Source organism: Hyalella azteca, unplaced genomic scaffold (genome assembly GCF_000764305.2).
Source record: "Hyalella azteca isolate HAZT.00-mixed unplaced genomic scaffold, Hazt_2.0.2 contig12764, whole genome shotgun sequence".
Lineage (NCBI taxonomy): Eukaryota > Metazoa > Arthropoda > Malacostraca > Amphipoda > Hyalellidae > Hyalella > Hyalella azteca.
The window spans coordinates 417,047-436,449 of record NW_025942712.1 but is presented as its reverse complement, the minus strand read 5'-3'; positions in this window follow the sequence as shown (position 1 = coordinate 436,449).

Below are 19,403 nucleotides of genomic sequence, written 5' to 3'. Positions count from 1 at the left end.
CGCTATCATAAGAGACTTCCATTGTATCATATTTTAAAATAACCAATAATTTAAATACTCGTTGGGCAACATCTGGCACTAATCAAAGCGATTTTCGAGGTTTCCTCTTCTAAGAATTAGCAATTAACCTTAGATACCCATTTGTTTATAAATGCAATATTATCTTCAATTTAACCAAATATAATTATCTAACTCGTTCACATTTCATTTGATAATCGCATAACTTAATTCGCTTCCATGTTCGTTTGTTGTGCTATAGGTCGTAGCTCAGCTTGCTGCGTAGACGAGTGCTGATCAACAGTACAAATGCATTGAGATTTACGGTAAATGTTGAGGTTAAAATGTTTCAATTTGAGATTCAAAAACGTTCACGTGTTCGTGGCTCCGTGCATCTGCCTCTTGCATTCAAACGTTCGATATGTTGGTAAAATTGAGCTCAACTGAAAATTATTTAGTTTCAACATTGATGGAAATTCGACGCCATTTGTAAATTTGATCTGTACTTTGATGTGCAGTAACGATCACGGTTGCTGGCTTACGCTGTCATCTTTTACGGGATTCATTTCAATCTTTGCTCGCATTAGAAAAGATTTCTCAATGCATTTACATCTCATACTCCTGTGCAACTTTATTAACTATACCTTTGGTTCTTTATTTAAGGAAAAGTTGATGTTAAATGTACATAATTACTTTAAGCGGAATTCTTGTGTTGAGAAGGACGACTCAGACATATTTGGTTGAACGTACTAATTGAGTACTAATTGAATACTACCGCGAATACTAATTGAATTTATGTGCCATAAGCTGAGCTTGTCCCTAAATTTCTAGTTTTAGCATTAACAATATTATTGGCGGTGTAATGCCGCACGAATTTTGTACAGTAAATTAATATTCTATTTTCGATTTACATAGATTAACTAAATTGTATTGCATTCAAATTGTGATCGCTTCGACATTTTCTCTCCAGCGCTAGTGGAGGAACCTCGACTAGTGAAATCTGAGAAAAAATTTTAAATTGCAATTTTTATTCTTTCAGCAATTAGTTTGCACGAAATTGAGAGCAGCGTATAGAAGACTGTGCCGAGATGACGAATTCGTTTCACACGTTTGAACGCTCTTTACGCATCTTTAATGTATTTTTCGTATTTTTAATTTGAGAGAAAGCAAGAAAACATAAGTTGTCACTAGATGTAAGGATGTGTGATTTGAGACAATAGCAATTGTGAAACTTTTACCTTTGCCTGCTAAATTTCCCTGCCACCTGTGCTATGTGCGTGTCAAAGGAAATAGATTTTTTTGACTGAATTTTTCGATTCTCACAATTTCGCGTATATCTGGCCCGAAAATATCCAAGTTGAACCTTAACACTGGAAATAAACTAACTTGTGTAACTAAAGCCGGGAAATTGAGCGTGAAAAAAAATCGTTAGGTTTATCAAGCGAATTTTGAATTGAAAACGAGTGTGATGTAATTTAATGCCCTGCGATTTTTAATTGCATGGAATTTCTGCCGAGGGCTGCATGCCACTTGGCTTTCCATACCCGTATCGCACACCGCATAGATTTCTTCGCCACTTCCACTATAGTAGGAAGTGGTTAAAAAGTGCTGCGACATTAGGTTAATTAACATCTCGTTAATGGCTCTTAAATTATTTTTTTTTCAGAGGAAATGTCGAATATATGTAACATCCTGCGGCTGTTATAAATGAGCAGTGAATACCCCCATCATTCAGTTAGTTTAATTCGCATTCTTGCTGCCCGGTGTGCCATTTTTTATGGGTGTTACGACAAAGGAAAATAGTTTAGCTTTTAAGCGCGCATAGTTTTGTTCTGGTTCACACTCAATGCGATATAATAGTTTATCCTTGAAATATGATCTTACAGGCTAACATAGTTATATACGTAAAGAGCCTCTCAAATTTTAAGACTTGAAACGTTCCTTCGAAATTTCGGATTTTCTTAATCCCCGGCAGAGGACTGAATAAACGAATAAACTGGACCAGTACATGCTCATTGCGCACTAGCGCGTGAGTTGCAGCAGCGTGTGCACAACAATAAGGTCTGGAGGCGTGTCTAACTCAACGTGTTAAATGAAGACAAAAAATCTGCACTCGACCTGAGGCCATTCATTTCCCATCAGTGGCACCGAGATTTTACTCTCAACACCTCCACATAATGTGCGCTCTGCTGACTAGCGATCATCAGTTGCAAAGTGCGTTGCTTTAGAATAAAGGATAAATTCCACGGTAAATAACTCAACCAAATACTCGGAGCAGACTTAATGCCTCGAATGTCGATCGCATTATCAGGCCTTATCACCTGCATGGTATTGACATGTGGCGGTTCAGCATTTATGTTATATTCCAAGATTGACGTAGAAATTTGTAGCCTATCGATAAACACGAGTAGCAGATAGGATTAAAGACGATTATAATGAATATAATTAATAAACTTCTAGGTCTGCAAAGAACGGACTTTCCAGTATTAAAAAAATTCTGGTGTAACTCGTAACGGGTAAATTAATTACGTTATAATCTGACGGATAAATTACCCTAACGTAAAATTGGGCGCTAATACATTCGTCGGTGCTGCGCCGAATCTTAACCAAGTAACTAACGAGAAAGACGATCAACAAGCCTGGCAGACGCTGGAGCTTCCAGACGTACGTGGATGACTAAGAATTACAGACTAAAGTCATGAACATAAAAAGTTTAGCATAAAAAGCTCGATAGCATAAAAACTTCGATAGCATAAAAACTTTTGCGGAGGGTGATTAACGTTCTGTGTCGAGGAAAAAACATTGGAGTCTGAAGTTGAAGTTTTGGTTGGCTGCTTTCGACCGTGACATAAGTTTGGGAAAAATTTCAAACAAACTAAAACTGCGCGTTTGATAATAAGGCGCTCAAAACTTTGTTAGATGTTTGATGAGCGCCGCAAAAATTTGGTAATTCACTCCATTACCGCCAATGCGAAAAAACTAGATAAATTTATCTCTAAACGATATGTATTTGATGGGATGAAAAAATTTCCAGTGCATTCAGCAAGGAATATCCTGAGCAATAAATCTAAGATATGAACACGGTTTCGAGTGTTATTTTGCAACATGACTAATATCGTATAATTTTTGAGTAGAGATATTGGAATAAATTAACGCTGATGATACTTTCCTTTCATAACAATCGGCTTATTAATGAAGAATGCATTATAATTATACAGTGACTATATGCTGGAAACACGGCACGAGTATTGCGCCCATAACCTAACATAAACAAAGTACTCACCGACCGTGGAAGATAGTCTTCTTTGGCGTTCTTAAATCGTAAGCTTCTGCATCTCCATGCCCTGAGTGTGCGGTAACTGGGCGCGCTGCAGGACTTAGCGAAGGCCATGCGTCGAAGTCGGCAACGAGCGGACGCCAGGCCGCGTATGGGCGGCACCGTTTCAAAATCCACGAAATTTTTATCGACAACTGACACTTTGCCATCTTGTTGTGTTTGACAACGAAGCTGAGGAATCAACTTGGCGACGGTTGTGCAGGTCTTGCGGCAAGAATTATCAACGTTAAAATCTTGTCTGAATTTCTGGCAGGCATTAGAAACTATTTTGGCTTTATCTCTCTCTTTGATAGTAGGATCAGTTGTGTCGCTTTCTAAGGATGCCTGGGCTCCTGAGACTTGTGGCGTCGTCTCTTCTCCCATCAACTGCTGATCGAGGCCGACGACGTTGAGCGGGCCGTGAAAAATCGGAGTATTTGGTGGGATCGTTGATCTGGGAGTCTCAGGGAGAATTTCGCAGCTGATGATTGGAGAATTTTCGTCCTGACTCCTACGCCGGTCGCCCGAATTTTGAGATGCCTGCGAAGAGAATCGGAAACACCGTTTTTTGTTGCGTGGAGCTGAGCCGAAGATGAGCAAAGTGCTGGGCACTTCGTCCTTCCTTACGACACCTTTCATGTCGGAGATCGGAGCAGCGGCAGGAATGACTGTCTCTTGATGAGAGATCATTTTCTCTGCCGTCCTCGATAAATTTGAAGTCGTGGTCGGCGATCGGCTTTTTCTCAAAGCAATTGCCAAGTATTCACTCGTGTTTATTTTTACGGTGTTATTTATTAAGGTGGATTCGGTTGTATCCAAAACTTCGTTTTCTTCTTTAATGACGACTCCTCCATTGCGATTCTTGTTTGGAGGAACGGACATTGCTGTTTCATTATTGTTAACAGAGACACTTGAAATACCATCCTGGCAAATGTTTGCATAACTTATTTGATTTTGGTTGTGATTGTGATCAGTTTTCTGGAAAGATCTTTCGTCATAAGGGAGATCGTCACCGGACATCTCGGTCTTCACACTTTTTTTGCTTTCGCTTACAAGAAAAAAAAAGTTTACTGTTGTTCTCACTTTCGCAACTACTAACACACTGCTGCTAGCCTGTTGGAAGAAAGAGATACCATTAATGAAAATGATGAAAAGGTTTATAAAGAATGATATATTATTGAAAAATATAATTGTCGTTAATAATTCACTCAACATCAATAATTACTGATAAATTTAAAGTTCGTCCTTAACTCCGTGATGCCTCAGTTTGTTTTTCGTGCGAATTATCGTCTTAAAGATTACAATTAGAAATGTGAGCTAAAGTTAACATAGCATCAAATAACATGGCTACATTTAAATCGAGTGTTTTATGAACAATTTCGAAAATAAATTGAAGGATTTAATTTTTATTTGCCAAAATGTAAAACCATTGATGCCCTAAAGAGATCGCCCTGAAAATTCATTTTAAATGAATGCAATCAACGGAATTAAAATAACACAACTGATTACCAACGAATAAATTAAACAAAACATCGGAAGTTACGTTTTATCAGAAAAAAAAATAAAGAATCAAATACGTTTTTATCCAATTATGAGGTATATCAGCTTCTTGATTATTGAATGGTCCAATATACATAAGCCTACAATTGGAAAAGTTTTCGTAGCATTTCCGATACATGATGCTTTTTCATACAGAGAATTTGAAATCTTTCTTTTAATGGCCTCCATTGAAATAAACAGAGAACCGAAATTGCTCTTTTTTAGAGATTTATAGCGTCGACCAATAAGTCTGAACGATTAATATTCATTTATTTCCACTCTCGACCCTCATCTTGTCATTGTATGTGCTGCGTTATGTAATGGGTTTAATGATTCAATGTTCACAGCTACAATTTAGATGCCCAGTCACCATAAATTTTGGCATACTATTTTATTGCCCAGCGAACGAAACTGTAGGCGTTCTTAGCCTTCTCTTCGGGTGAAATTTAGAGCCGCAATAAAACCAATATAGAATCACCACGGTCAGATACCAGATTTCTCGAGCATCTCAGAGGAGGTCGAATGCCTGGCCGCAGCCACGTTTTCGACCCACCTCACAGTCAGATTTCTCAAGCCACCAACTCCTCTGCCAGAGGAGGGCGACGTTGCTTGGCCGCAGCCGACAATGCACCACCATCAAGCCATGCTTCCAAAACCAACCATGGCATAGCCGAGTGTAGCTACGGTCTATTATAGGGCATAAATACACGAAGCGCCTATAGTTTAGAATGCTTGCTTACTCATCATCAAGTGACAGAAATGCGTGAATTGTACACAAATGCATCAGTTCAATTGGCACCGACATTTCTGCAAACAGATTTGGTTATGATAAATTATGCAAAGGGCTCCCAAATATATATAATTTTTTTAAGAAACAACTTGGAAATGCAATAAAAATGAATGAAAGTGAGCATGACACACTGAAAAGAAAATTACGTGAACATGATATTTTCCGAATTTCGTATTCAGTGATGAAATAAAAAATATGCTTCATGATAGAATTATTATTAGGTGACAACGAAATTCATTAATGACTAATTCATTAACTACTGAAAAAGTAGTTTCTAGACCTTCTACACTACCAAGAATATTATTACTAACACGTCAACCAATATAGGACCTAACGAGCTACTATGCGATTGCTGTCTAAGCTTGAGCGTGTCTTGACATTTTATATATGAACTAATAACCAATCAATTTATTTCCATCTTATTCCACGCCGCATCCACAATTGCACACGATAAAACGTTTAATAATCTCAATACAAACGTTAAAATTAAACGTTACAAATTTGTTCTCTCTTTCAAAACTATCGGCACCAAATCTTCTAAGCTGACCCACGATGTTGTAAAGGCTTGCACAAACAATTAAAGTGAATGCCATTCCCAACGCTGTCAGAATCGGCGAGGAGGCCGGGCGGTTAAGCACAGCAGAATTGTAGCAGTGAGTTGCGAGTTCGAGACCTCAAATGCTGTGAATGTCCTGCGATGTTAAGAATCGGCGACAGGCCTACGGCCTACTAAACGCTGAAACCGCTATTATTATTATATTATTATTATATAGAGCTGCACGGAAACTGCGCTGTTTTGTGCAATCGTGCGCTAGATTTATCTTCGTGAAGCGGTAGTAAAAGCATCGTGATTTAATACATTAAATGCTGTTACTTATCAATGTTTTTCCAATCAGATTCGCAATTAATTGATTTTCCCGTGTACATAATTTAATTTTATATACAGTCAAATCTTTGATGATTTCATTACAGTAAGTAAGTTGGAAAGTGCCAATACCCAAAAAGTTAAAAAAATATAACTCAGTGCTCACTGCAGTGAGTGACAGAGAGCGCATTTTCTCGTCGACGAAAACTTGAGGCCACGGACGGACAGACAGACGGACATGGCGAGCACAATAGTGTATTTTTTCCATAAATGAGAAAATGCGCTAAAAAGGAAATTAAAAGTTCATTTAGTGCACTTTCATCATTCGTTGAAAATCAATATTTTGAAGACGTCATCGCGCGAACCGTTGTCAGAGGCTCCTCAGAACGACAAGCAAATAACAATACCAGTCCCGTAAACATATATTATATTGATACAAGTATATAACAATACCGGTCTCGATACTGATAGACAAATAGGGTAAAGAGAGCATGCAGGATAATGTGCAGACTGTTCGACAGTAGGCAGAAAAATCGACTCCTATAGTCTTGCTGTGCTTAATTGTTTAGTCAGTTCATGCTTATATATAGTTTAAGCTCGTCCATAACTAATAATTCCCATTCGCATGGCTTGACCGCGATCCACTTGTTTGCTTTTTCGTTAGGAATTGGGAGAATTTGTTTTTCTTAATATGATGTGGTTGTTGATATCCTTCTAGAGATCTTTGTGGTTGTTGATGTCCTTGATGGTTTTTTTTTGTTATCCTTCTGAAGATCTTGATCGTAAAATTTATAGAAACCAAGCAGCGATTTGGTTTTGATGTGAAATTTGTCTGTAAATTTCAGTGTATAGTGTTAGGAACATGCTGGTGTTAATTTTTGTATGTCTTCTCTTTTCAGGTGATAATTTAGTTGAATAAAGCTACATTCTAGCCAACCTTTTTTTGAGACCTACAAGACTTTTAGGTTCATTACAGGTTTAGAGAAATCAATTTCTAACCTAGCGAGTCAACCTAGAATTTCGACTGAAGTAGATTGTCATTCACCCTATTAATTAAAGTTCCTACAATCCAAGTAAAATAGATTAGTGAAACTCATTAGATGAATAGTTTTCTTCCGATTTAATTTTATTGATGCTGTAGATACTTGAGACGAAGATGATGGTCGCGTATATAGTAAACTCATTATCAACAAAATAACAATATCTTGATCACATAAAATTACTTGAGACCAGAAAGTGTAACTGTAACATTAAAATGACAATACCATCATATTCCTAGTGATGCAGGCTAATATTACTGGACAAGCAACCACCGTTCGAGTTCGAATTGCACTGCATCAGGATATTTTTTGTATAATAATATTCATTTTGATGGTGACATAACAGTATAGAAACTAACAGAAACATTTAATTCTTTCATGCAAAGCGATCCCTACAGAATTTACGGCCAGAACATTAATGCATTACAACACTCGATGGCGATGGTGGAATTCTGCAGCTATTCGATATGCCTCCAAGTTTGAACGATGTACAAATTTTACAGAATCATTTCGGTCATAAACTGCATGCATTAAACGTCAAAGAATGCATTATTTTATCGAGAGAAGTAAAAAAACTTATGAAAGAACTATTAATTTATCTTTTCTGATAAAATAGACCCTTATGCTTCCAAGTATCTTCGTCCAGCTACATGCGATTCAACTTTACAAGCACTGAATTGAATTTATGGCAGAAATAGTTTGAAAATTCAAACAACTTGCCCTGAATTGTTAATTTATTGGGAACCATTCATCTTTACACTAGAAGGGAAAAATATAGCTCAGTACTCACTGCAGTGAGTGACCGAGAGCGCATTTTCTCGTCGACGAAAACGTGAAGTCACGGACGGACAGACAGGCAGATGGAAGAGCACAATAGGGCATTTTTCCATAAATGAGAAAATGCGCTAAAAATCTCGGAAGGATTTTAATTGCAAATATAAGAAAAAACGAGCTACTTAACCTAAAAACGAGCTATTTCAGTCTGTTCAGAGAGTTGAGCAGATGGAACTTTTTTTTCGTGGTGTGGTCAAACAGAAAAGGGTTTTCCGTGATGCCAAAAAATTACATTTCGTGATGTGGTCAAATGAAAATTTTTTTCGCGATGTCAAAAATCACATTTCATGATGTGGTCAAGTCAAAAGATTTCAATATCATCAGAAATTTAGTCTGATCAGATTGTGGCACGCAATGTGTTATGTTCGTAGCAAGATAAATGTGAAATTCATTCAAAATCAATGGAAAGTTTCATCTCGTTATTTTTATATGAAGTTATCAAGTTTGGAGCTATTTTCAACAGTGTGACTATTGAACAGTGGCAGCGTTCTTCAGTCGTTCTAGTTTCCTGACTAGTAAGCGACTTGTCAAAAAGAAGCGAGCACTTATATAGAATTAGTTCCTATTTTCTGACGAGTTCTATACAATTTCTATTTACTAGCTGTTTTTCACGAAAAAGAGGAATAATTGATTTTGGTAATACTCCTGTCAATAAGTTCCCAATTTTGGCAATTTTTGTTTCAATAGTTATTCAACGATTAATCATTTCAATTGCAGACTGTCGTGTAAGATTTAGATGCTTGCAAGCATCTTTTCAAACAGCGTAGAAATACAAGTATATTATGAGTGAGCAACTGCGTGACGGAGCATTTATTCACGGTAATTTAATTGTGCAACTTGAGAGCATATATATTCAGTCTTTATTACGGTGGTGTGTTAAACACCTGCATCTCCAAATCATACAGTGTTGGGGGACTATCTCTTACTAAATTGACGTCTCCCCGACACATAGCACGTGATCGTTCTTTAAGACTTTAATAAACTTTTCAAGGCCAAGGATTTTCTTCAATGAATCAACAGTTGCAAGTAAATATAATTAACAGTGAATAAATAGAAACAAAACACAACAAACCTAACACCCTAATCCTAACCTGACTTTAACTTGACTTTAACCGTGCGTTTCAATCACTTTCACTTCACTTCAAAGTTAAATAATCAAGTCCAAATATCGAGTTCGAACATCGAGGCCTTCCTCCACGGCAAGAACACAAGACACAATGACAGGTAAAACGCAATGTTGCTGGAGGTCACGGCTAAGGTGATTGAAAACTACAAATGACAAAATCAAAATCCTAAACCTAATACATTGCTACTTATGTCTATATATACACGAATAAATCTATTTCCTCTACAACAGGAGAGTTTTATATAGAAAAAGTAGCACATATACTCCCATTTTTTGGTGCTTTTATTGCCTTATATGTGCCGGAGAAGCTCATAAACTGACAATTTTTGGTCCGGAGTGAGCAATTTGGGCTGGACAAAACTGCGCTCACGGGACGAGCGAAAATCTGGGCTGAGATGTAGCAATAACAGTGAGGTGATATGCCACAACTAACGCAACTGTTCAGTAAATTTAGAGCTATAGAGTATCATTGACAGTATTATTTTATTAACTTTTCAGGTAATAAAATATCTCACCATCTAATAGCCTGCTTCGAATAAACGTGCGCCGTTTCATTAGAAGTACAAGCATTAATTTCTGATCAGAACTTTCCACAATTCATTCAACTAAGGCTAAGATAAGGTTTTTATGTTCTTGAAACTAATGAAAGTAATCAACCGATATATAGCAATGAGATTACCTTTTAGAATAAAAAATATCCTTGAATTTAGCAATGATTACAAGATTTAGATATTTCACGCGAACTAAGTTTGATTAGGAACGAAATTTTGACACACCTATTTTCTGGGTAAGATGAAGTTTTATGCTATACTCTATCACTGTTAGAAAAAGCGGTGAAAAAAAACGGTCCCACTGGCGTTCTGGTGGCCGGTCGCCCCGTGAAAATAAACTGTTTCGCCGTTTTTATCAGATGTTTTACCGATTTCTAGTGTTAAATTAGAATAGAAACGGCGACACGGCGTTTCTCACGTGCCGACCGGCCACTGAAACGCCGGTAATACCGTTAACGGTAATTTTTCTAACAGTGTATAAATAATATAGAGTATACTATATTATAATATAGTATACTCTATATTACTATACACACAATAGTTGGTTGAGGAGATATGGCCAGTTGGCGGCACAGATGGACGGAACTGTTAAATTTTGATCATGCATGTTCTAAGTATGAAGAATGATGCAATCGATACCTTTCTGTATATATTAAAATGTATGCAATTGCAGCTATGTAATCGAAACTAACGACCATAAACGGACAGGCGCACTGAAGAACTCGGTCGTAGCCTCCCAAACATGACCGGGGAATTGGTCTAGTGGAACATATAGTCTTTAGTGCTGTACATATGGCGGCTATCTTGCCATACCCTTTATATTCGGAACTTAAATTTGTTGTTTCTATAGTCATTCTCAAAGCACATAAAAAATTATACGAATGCGTGCATTTGCATTTGATCAGGTTCAATCATCTCAATGACTTACGCACAGATATTTTTGATTCAAGCAATTGGGCGACCATTCTTGAACTGTCTTGGATTTGACTGGCCATTGTGTAAAAAGAAAAAAAAATACCGGCGTTTTATTTCAAATTGTTGATATAATTATTAGTGGAATTATGCGTGCACTTTGCAACGGAAAAGTATCAATATTTTCATTCCATCTGCTGCACCTGCTGATCCTAGTGACGTCGAAAGTAAATATTTTTTCAAAGATTTTATCTGACTCCACTGAGAGGCTGAAACGAACACTTGTATAGCCTACATTGAATGAATTTTTTAATGTAGTGGAGTGGTAGATTTCTCTCCATGGGCAGCGAGCTCTGTAAAAACTGCTATTTCACTTACCACATTGTGCCTCTGCGATACAGAATTCTCAGCAGCGGAATCTCCAAAATCAAAGCATTGGCCTCGGCTTGGCATTGAACATTATTTAGGAGAGGCAATTTCTGGGCATCCACCAAGTAATGATAAGTTGTGCAATGCATGACAGGCTCATCTCAGGGGAAACACCGGCTGATGCGGGAAAAAATTTCGGTATTTTTATGTCTCACGGATATAGAAGGCATTGCTATTCGATTATTTGTTTACGGAAGCTTGATTTTCATTCTTTATTAAAGTGATGTGACGAATTGGCATTTGTATTACCACTTCTTGAAATTTGTGTTAGATGATATTTTCCGTACAGAATTTTTTTATATCTCCTGCAACTCTGCCTAGGTGGACGGAGTTTGAAGTTAGATCATCAATATTCTTAAAGGAGCACACATCGAAATTTCTCCAAAATTCCAACTAATTCAGAGTCTCTGAATGTTTAGGAACCACTAAACTGTACGAAAACTCCAGGAAAATTACTCCGGAAATTTAGAAATTATTCAAGAACTAAATTAAAAACAATTATAATAATGCAATTGAATTATTCAGGATTCATTGAAACAGATTGATAATTATGAGGCTAGAGGCTCCTGACTACAGGTGAGAGGTGACATCGTTCATACAAGTTAAGCCACTTTTCAAACAACCTACAATTTCGCTTACTACCTTGACCCAAATGAATAAGTCCCAGAAGTGGGTTTTCCTACATTTTTCCCTCCAACTGAGACAGACCCTGCTGAGCATGGGGATACAGACCCTGACACGCCAACAACTGAGACAGACCCTGCTGAGCATGGGGATACAGACCCTGACAGTTCGCATACTGCTTGGTGGAGGCGACTACCCAAAATGGAGACAACACCACATCATGAAAGCAGTTGGCACATATCTCACAAGTACAAAGCGGCTGGTCCAGAAGAAATAAAGTAAAGTGAAGAAAACAATCTAGAAACTTCATCAACCTCTGCCATGTCCAGGTGCAACGGCTGGCCTGAAGTGAGGTCATCTATGCATCTATAACCCGCCACCACCACCATTTTTCCCTCCAAGTGGCGGATACGACGCTCAAAGATCAACACAGAACATTATTACCCTTACGTTTAAATGGCATGATTTCAACGTAATAAATTCTTAACATAAAATTCACAAGTACTACCAAGCTCGGGGTGCGTTTTTGGTACACCCGATTCAATTCATGTTAGTTCAATTTATTAAAAATCCGTAATTTACGAACACCTATCTTAAAAAACTGAATATTTGTAGCATTCGATTGTGCAAATGGAGATTTCAAAATTAGCTGCGTCTATACAATGGGTAATAAACAGTATAAGGAACGTTCATTTTTCTTCTTTTGCTTCTTATGAATTTCAACTAAAAGTTTTTTAAAGTTTGCGAACCGAATGTTTTCACTGCATTTAACATATAAGGAGATAAACTTCTGAAATCTTTGTGGTTATTAACCTGTCCTTAATGTCTGTCTGTGACTACATTATTTATGTCCCGACACTTTCTCTGACTTAAATCATCCTGACTATGTTTATGACACGCAACGTCGCGTGAGTTTGAAGGGTTCTTTTTAAATTGAACGATCAGGCTTAACGCTGCTTGTTTAACAAATGAACAGATTCAACTAATGGAAATTACAGAAATAAAAAAAAGTGAATTATGAGCAAAAATTGTATAATTAAGATCATTTAGAGCAAATTTTTACATGATGTTATTCAAGCGGCACAAGTTATTCAGTCACATCTGAGGAAATCTTTATCTGTTATATTGAATTGTTGAATCATGGTAAGTAATTTCTGGTCTGTACTAGCATATGTGCGTCTAACCACTCACTGTTTGTTCACCTCTTGGCTGACCAGCACAACTTTTTATGGTTCACATTTGTGCTGAACTAACATAAATGTGCCCAAACATTATTTACCCGATCATATTTCTGAGATCTTTCTGAGCAATTCATTTGCTTTGTAGATTTTTTATAAATAAAAAATGTGGCTATAAATCCCATCGATATCATTGAATGCATTTGATATATTATAATAAAACATTTTCAAACTACGTGCTGTACTATCAATTCGTCACTTATCTATACTTTTTAAATTACTTTACATCTTTCATTGATTATACATCTTTACATTTGCAAATGAAAAGAAGTATAGGTACTTAATTTATGTGTACCGGATTTTTTAGTTAATTCACGCAAATCTCAATTTAAAGCTCCAGGAAATATTTCAGACACTGCGAGCAAAATTTAAAGTATTTTGCCAAATATATATTGCCATAAGATCATTCTACCATAAGAATATAAGGCCATAAGATCATTCCGCCATAAGAATACAAGGCCATAAGATCATTCCGCCATAAGAATATTCGGCCGTAAGATCATTCTACCATAAGAATATACGGCCATAAGATCGTCCTACCATAAGAATATACGGCCATAAGATCATTCTACCATAAGAATATACGGCCATAACATCATTCTACCATAAGAATATACGGCCATAACATAATTCTACCATAAGAATATACGGCCATAAGATCATCCTACTATAACAATATACGGCATAAGATCATCCTACCATAAGAATATACGGCCATAATATCATTCTACCATAAGAATATACGGCCATAAGATCATTCTACCATAAGAATATACGGCCATAAGATCATTCTACCATAAGAATATACAGCCATAAGATCAGTCTACCATAAGAATATACAGCCATAAGATCAGTCTACCATAAGAATATACAGCCATAAGATCAGTCTACCATAAGAATATACAGCCATAAGATCATTATACCCTGAAAATAAACGGCCATATAAGGGCATTCTTGAGTCACAAGCCTGAGTCACGGCGTCACGGCGCCTTGGTATTGATTCTGGCTAATCAGGAAGTTGACGCGACACGAGAATGTGGCTACCGAGCGCTTCCCGACTGAAGAAATACTAGCGTAAACTCCATTAAATCAATTAAAAACTTGTGCAAAATCATTGCGATATGTTTTTTGGTTATGAAAATGATCACTGATTGAAGTGATCACGACATAAGCAATTTTGTTTCAATCTTCTTCATGTTCAATTTCCTGGTAAGAAGCTTAGACATCATTAATTGACTAAAAAGTGATTTATTCTTCTCAATATTGGTGAATTATGAGTCTTCATTTATGTAAGCTGTTTAATGAAGGTGAGCTTTTACATTGTGAAAGTGAATGTACGAGTAAATATCTTTTGGATATATAGCGCCTCTCTTATAGCGTCAGGATCCGCAACCTGAACACGAAACAGGCTAAGCTCAAATGGTATCTTTGCTCTGTTATATACATACTTCTTCGCGAAGACAATTTCTCCTGATAATTTTACATATTTTCGTGAAAATTATTTCTGCAGGAGTCGCAAAGCAGGAATAATCGCAGTGCCAGGTTAACTTTTCCCTGATGTGAGTTAACAAACTTCATTGCTTGATTGTCCTAATAAATTTTATAATTAAAGATTTATTTAACTTATTATGTTATGCGAAATGCAATAGCATGTGACCGTTGAGAAAATCTTGCCAGATAAGTCTTTGCTAGAGTTGATATTATGAATTTATTGCAGTGGATATTTTCATTTATCCCATTACAGGATACCTGGGCGTGAAATTATCTGGCCTGCGAGCTGATATCCCAATCCGATAATGATAGCAAAACAATGATCATAATATTATGCTATATAAAAAATACTAACGTGAACGATATCAATCAGAAGAAAAGACGTAAAATCTCAACTATTTAGTTCAATTTCTTATATGTGAGTGACCTTACATAAATGAGGATTTCCCTGATAACTTTTTAAAACAAAGTTACTGAAAGAAGTGAATGTACAAATATTTTCAACATGTCTCCAATACAACTCTGACTCTTAACCTCTACGAACAATTCCTGGATCAATTTCTTTGAGCACTATGGCTTTGTTGCATAGGTGTAAACAAGTGAAATAACCTCAGCTGATTCTAAAATAATCAAACAAATTCACATCATATAACTACAAAGCAAGCCAGAGCAGAAAGTGATTATGGTCACGGGATAAAACACTGGAAAATTACTTTAAAAACACGTTAGAGCTTTTCCATATCCGGGATATTATTGATGAACAATGAATAGAACCGAATAGCTTCATGAACTTATTGCTTAATATCTTAGAAAGTTTCATGTATTTTCTATATCTGCTGGTGTGTTTTTATTTAATTTTCATTTAGATGTTTGACTGATTGACTACAAAGAGCAAATGATATGTTAAACGTGAACAGAGACAACAGGTTCTGGCTTCCAGGGGCCTTACTTTCAAAACTCGCTGAGTGAACGTAAATACTTACGCTCTATTTTCTTGTCTATGATTGGTGGATTTTGCTTGAAAAGCCGTCAATTATTGGCTGATGAACTTACGATCTCTTAAATTTTTTTGAAAGTATGGCCCCTGGACTTGACCATAAAAGTTTTATGCTCAGTGCATAAACCACCGCGCTCTGGAAAAGCCCACTTGGGCCCTCTCAGCGCCGAGCGGGCACAGGCCACTTGTTCCCGTACATACAAAAGATAAAATGACCTCCGCAGCAGGAGTCTGGCCAATGAAATGTACCTCTTTGAACACTGTGCAAACTCCCGATGCATGAGGATCCTCCAATGAGTCCGAGAAATAAAAATTGAACAAATTTTTGTAAGGAATATCTGGTGGATGAAAAAATTAATTTTCATTCAAGTTTTTGCGTGGAAAAAAATGGAATTAAGTAATAACATGTATTCTAGAAACGATTATTTGCTCTCCTTTAAATTCCATAACTTTCTGAACTTTCTGGAACAAATAGATGATATGAAGATAAATGATAAATAACTAAAAGACTTTTAACAGTCATCCAACATTTAAATGAATTACCTCATTAGAATTAGTTTGCCAGCGTTTTCTCTGTAACCTGAAACTCATTTCAGCAAACTAAAATATATCATTGCAAAGCGGGCCACCCTGCTTTATGGTGACGGAAAGTTGAGCCGGTGCTGGATGTAACCTGGAACCCAGGTGACTGTCGGAGCTGCTGGATGTAACCTGGAACCCAGGTGACTGTCGGAGCTGCTGGATGTAACCTGGAACCCAGGTGACTGTCGGAGCTGCTGGATGTAACCTGGAGCCCAGGTGACTGTCGGAGCTGCTGGATGTAACCTGGAGCCCAGGTGACTGTCGGAGCTGCTGGATAATTCCAGAAAATAGGCCGAGCCGCGGACCCTGAATAATTCATCTCTGTAAATATGAACTCGCGGTCGCCAGAAGACGGAGCTTTGGACTGAAATGGACTAATTAACGCAAGAAATATTTTAAACACAGAGATCAAGATTGATGCCAGCTGCAGACTCTTGAAGATTAAAAAAGGAAGACCAGAGAGGAAGACCAGGATTTCTAATAAAGAAATTATGTGTTGCATATACGACTCGTGTTACACGGATTTTATGCAAGATAAGGATTAAACTGGTAATTTCGCAGATTTTATGTTCCAACCTTGGATTTTTTGCGTTGTCTTTATGCTGAGAAGAGCAAACTCTCAGAATGCTTACATTCCTCTTATAGGATGTATTAATATAACGATCACTTGTTCTATGATCTGATTTATTCTCTCGTCTCTCTTCCAGAACAATGGAAAAACATCGGCAAGAAAATCTTTCATTGATTGAATTTATAGGTTTGATTGCGACAGAAATGGCTCATTAAACCAATTTGAAAAAAATATAACTCAGTACTCACTGCAGCGAGTGACAGAGAGCGCATTTTCTCGTCGACGAAAACATGAAGTCACGGACGGACAGACAAACGGACAGACAGACGGACAGACGGACATGGCGAGCACAATAGTGCATTTTTTTCATAAATGAGAAAATGCGCTAAAAAGCGGTCAAACTACAGCCCGTCATTCCATCGATATTGGCAATACACCGGAGGCTTACGTCGGCTCGTCACTCCGTCGTTATTTGATGAAGCGAAAATAATTTTTTTCGAGATGGTTTTGCTCGGAATATTATTTTAGTTAGTTTGGTGTTAAATTTAATTTTTCGAGATGGTATTGCTCGGGATCAACGAGAAAATATTAGCTGAGAAAAGTTCATTCGCGTTCTCAAGTATATTTCTTTTGTATAATTTTCGCATTCGGCGGAATAATTTTATGCCGTTAAATGCCATTTGAAATTTTTCGAACTTCAATTAACGCAACTTAATGAAAATTAATGGAAATAAGATAAAATTTACTAAAATAGATACAAACGTGAGACAGATTAAAGGTTTTGATTTGCCTTATCTTGTATTTTATTCATGTATTATTTATATCTCTACAAACCGCACTCAGTAGTTGGTTAGCATTTAACTACTATAAGCACAACTTTAATTAATGTATTATAAATATTCTCTTTATATAAATATTGTTCGACGTTGCTAGATTCATCCCTCGATAACAACGGAGCTTTCATTGCAGTATTTTCTTTTAACTACTTTAAGCACGACTTTAATTAATATATTATTTTATAAATATTCTCTTAATGTAAATATTGTTCAACCTCGCTACATTCAACCCTCGACAACAACCAAGCTTTCATTGCAGTATTTCCGTAGCGAAGTCCACGGAAGAAATGAGCTCGCCTCGCTATTTCCTAGCACAAAATTGCCGCGTTGTGCTGGGCGACGCGTTGGTCCTGAAACGTTTTCTTGCTCTGCACCCATGCTCTTCTTCTCACGCCCAGTGCTGCGTGAACGGGAAAATGTTACGTCATAGAAAAAATTGATGACGCTACACGCGAACCTAATTATGCGTCATTTAAAAAATATTTTGTTGCATTTTAACAGTATATGAATTACTCACCTTTCCAGCATATTAGGACAATATGCTAGACTAGTCCTAATTCGCAAACTTTCAGGCTGTCGGGAAAAATTATTTTATACAAATTCCGCTGAACAAATAAAGAGAAAAATTAAGATTGTGACTCATTGCTCGTCCTAGACAGTCCTTTATTAGACAGTTCTATAAGACGCTCCTATAAGACAGTCCTGTAAAAGAGAAACGATATGGAAACGTGTATAGATTGAGGTCATAGATGAGATACAGTGCATCTCATCGTGATAACAATACAAATTCTACCCACGAATATCTTCTATGAGTGATGCTTTATTTAGGATTCGTAATGAGGAACCAATTGAAGTTGAGTGATGTATTAGGTTCGTACTAGGAAACCGATGAAAAATGCGTGGTGTTGTTGCCTCAAATATTGAAACCAATGTAAAGTGCGCCTCAGCTTAGGATTCGCTGTAATAGTCAGTGATAAAAAGGCAATGCCTCAAAAATAGTGTATGTGACCTTTAGCCCAAACAGTAAACATAATAACTTATCTAATTGGCAATAAGTTTTTTAAGGGTGGTTCAAGACATTGATTGTAAAGCTTCATTTGGCAAGCTTCCTTTAGAAATGTCAGATTGTCCTAAATATCGTGATGTATGATTCATCAGAATATCATGCATCTAGAAAATCCATATATAAACAGCACCGAAGCTCTGATTAAGTCCATTAGTTCCTACCATAAAATTCATTCCGTTAAATACAATATGTGCATTCATGTTTCTCAAAGCATTTCCCATTTTTCATTATATCTTCAGGAGTTTTTTCGTGCATTGTTTTGCACGAATTAAACATGAATGAAGACACGAAACAAGGAAGAGAGCTGCTGGAGCATGCAGCAATTGCAATATCAAACACATTCTTGCTCTTCCTGCGCGAAGGATTCTATGGCACGCGGATCTCATTTTTCTTCAATTTAACATAACATGTAATTGCTAGCAAAAAAAAAGTTAACTTCTATCTTCATTTTGCCAAAGTTCAAATGCGACGGAGAAAATTAAATATTCAGTCGTGACCATGAAGATGTTTGATATTGCATTGAATACATACATTCTTCATCGAAGCTATTTTGTCTGTTTGGCCCCCATTGTCAATGCATTCATTTGGTCGAATTTTGA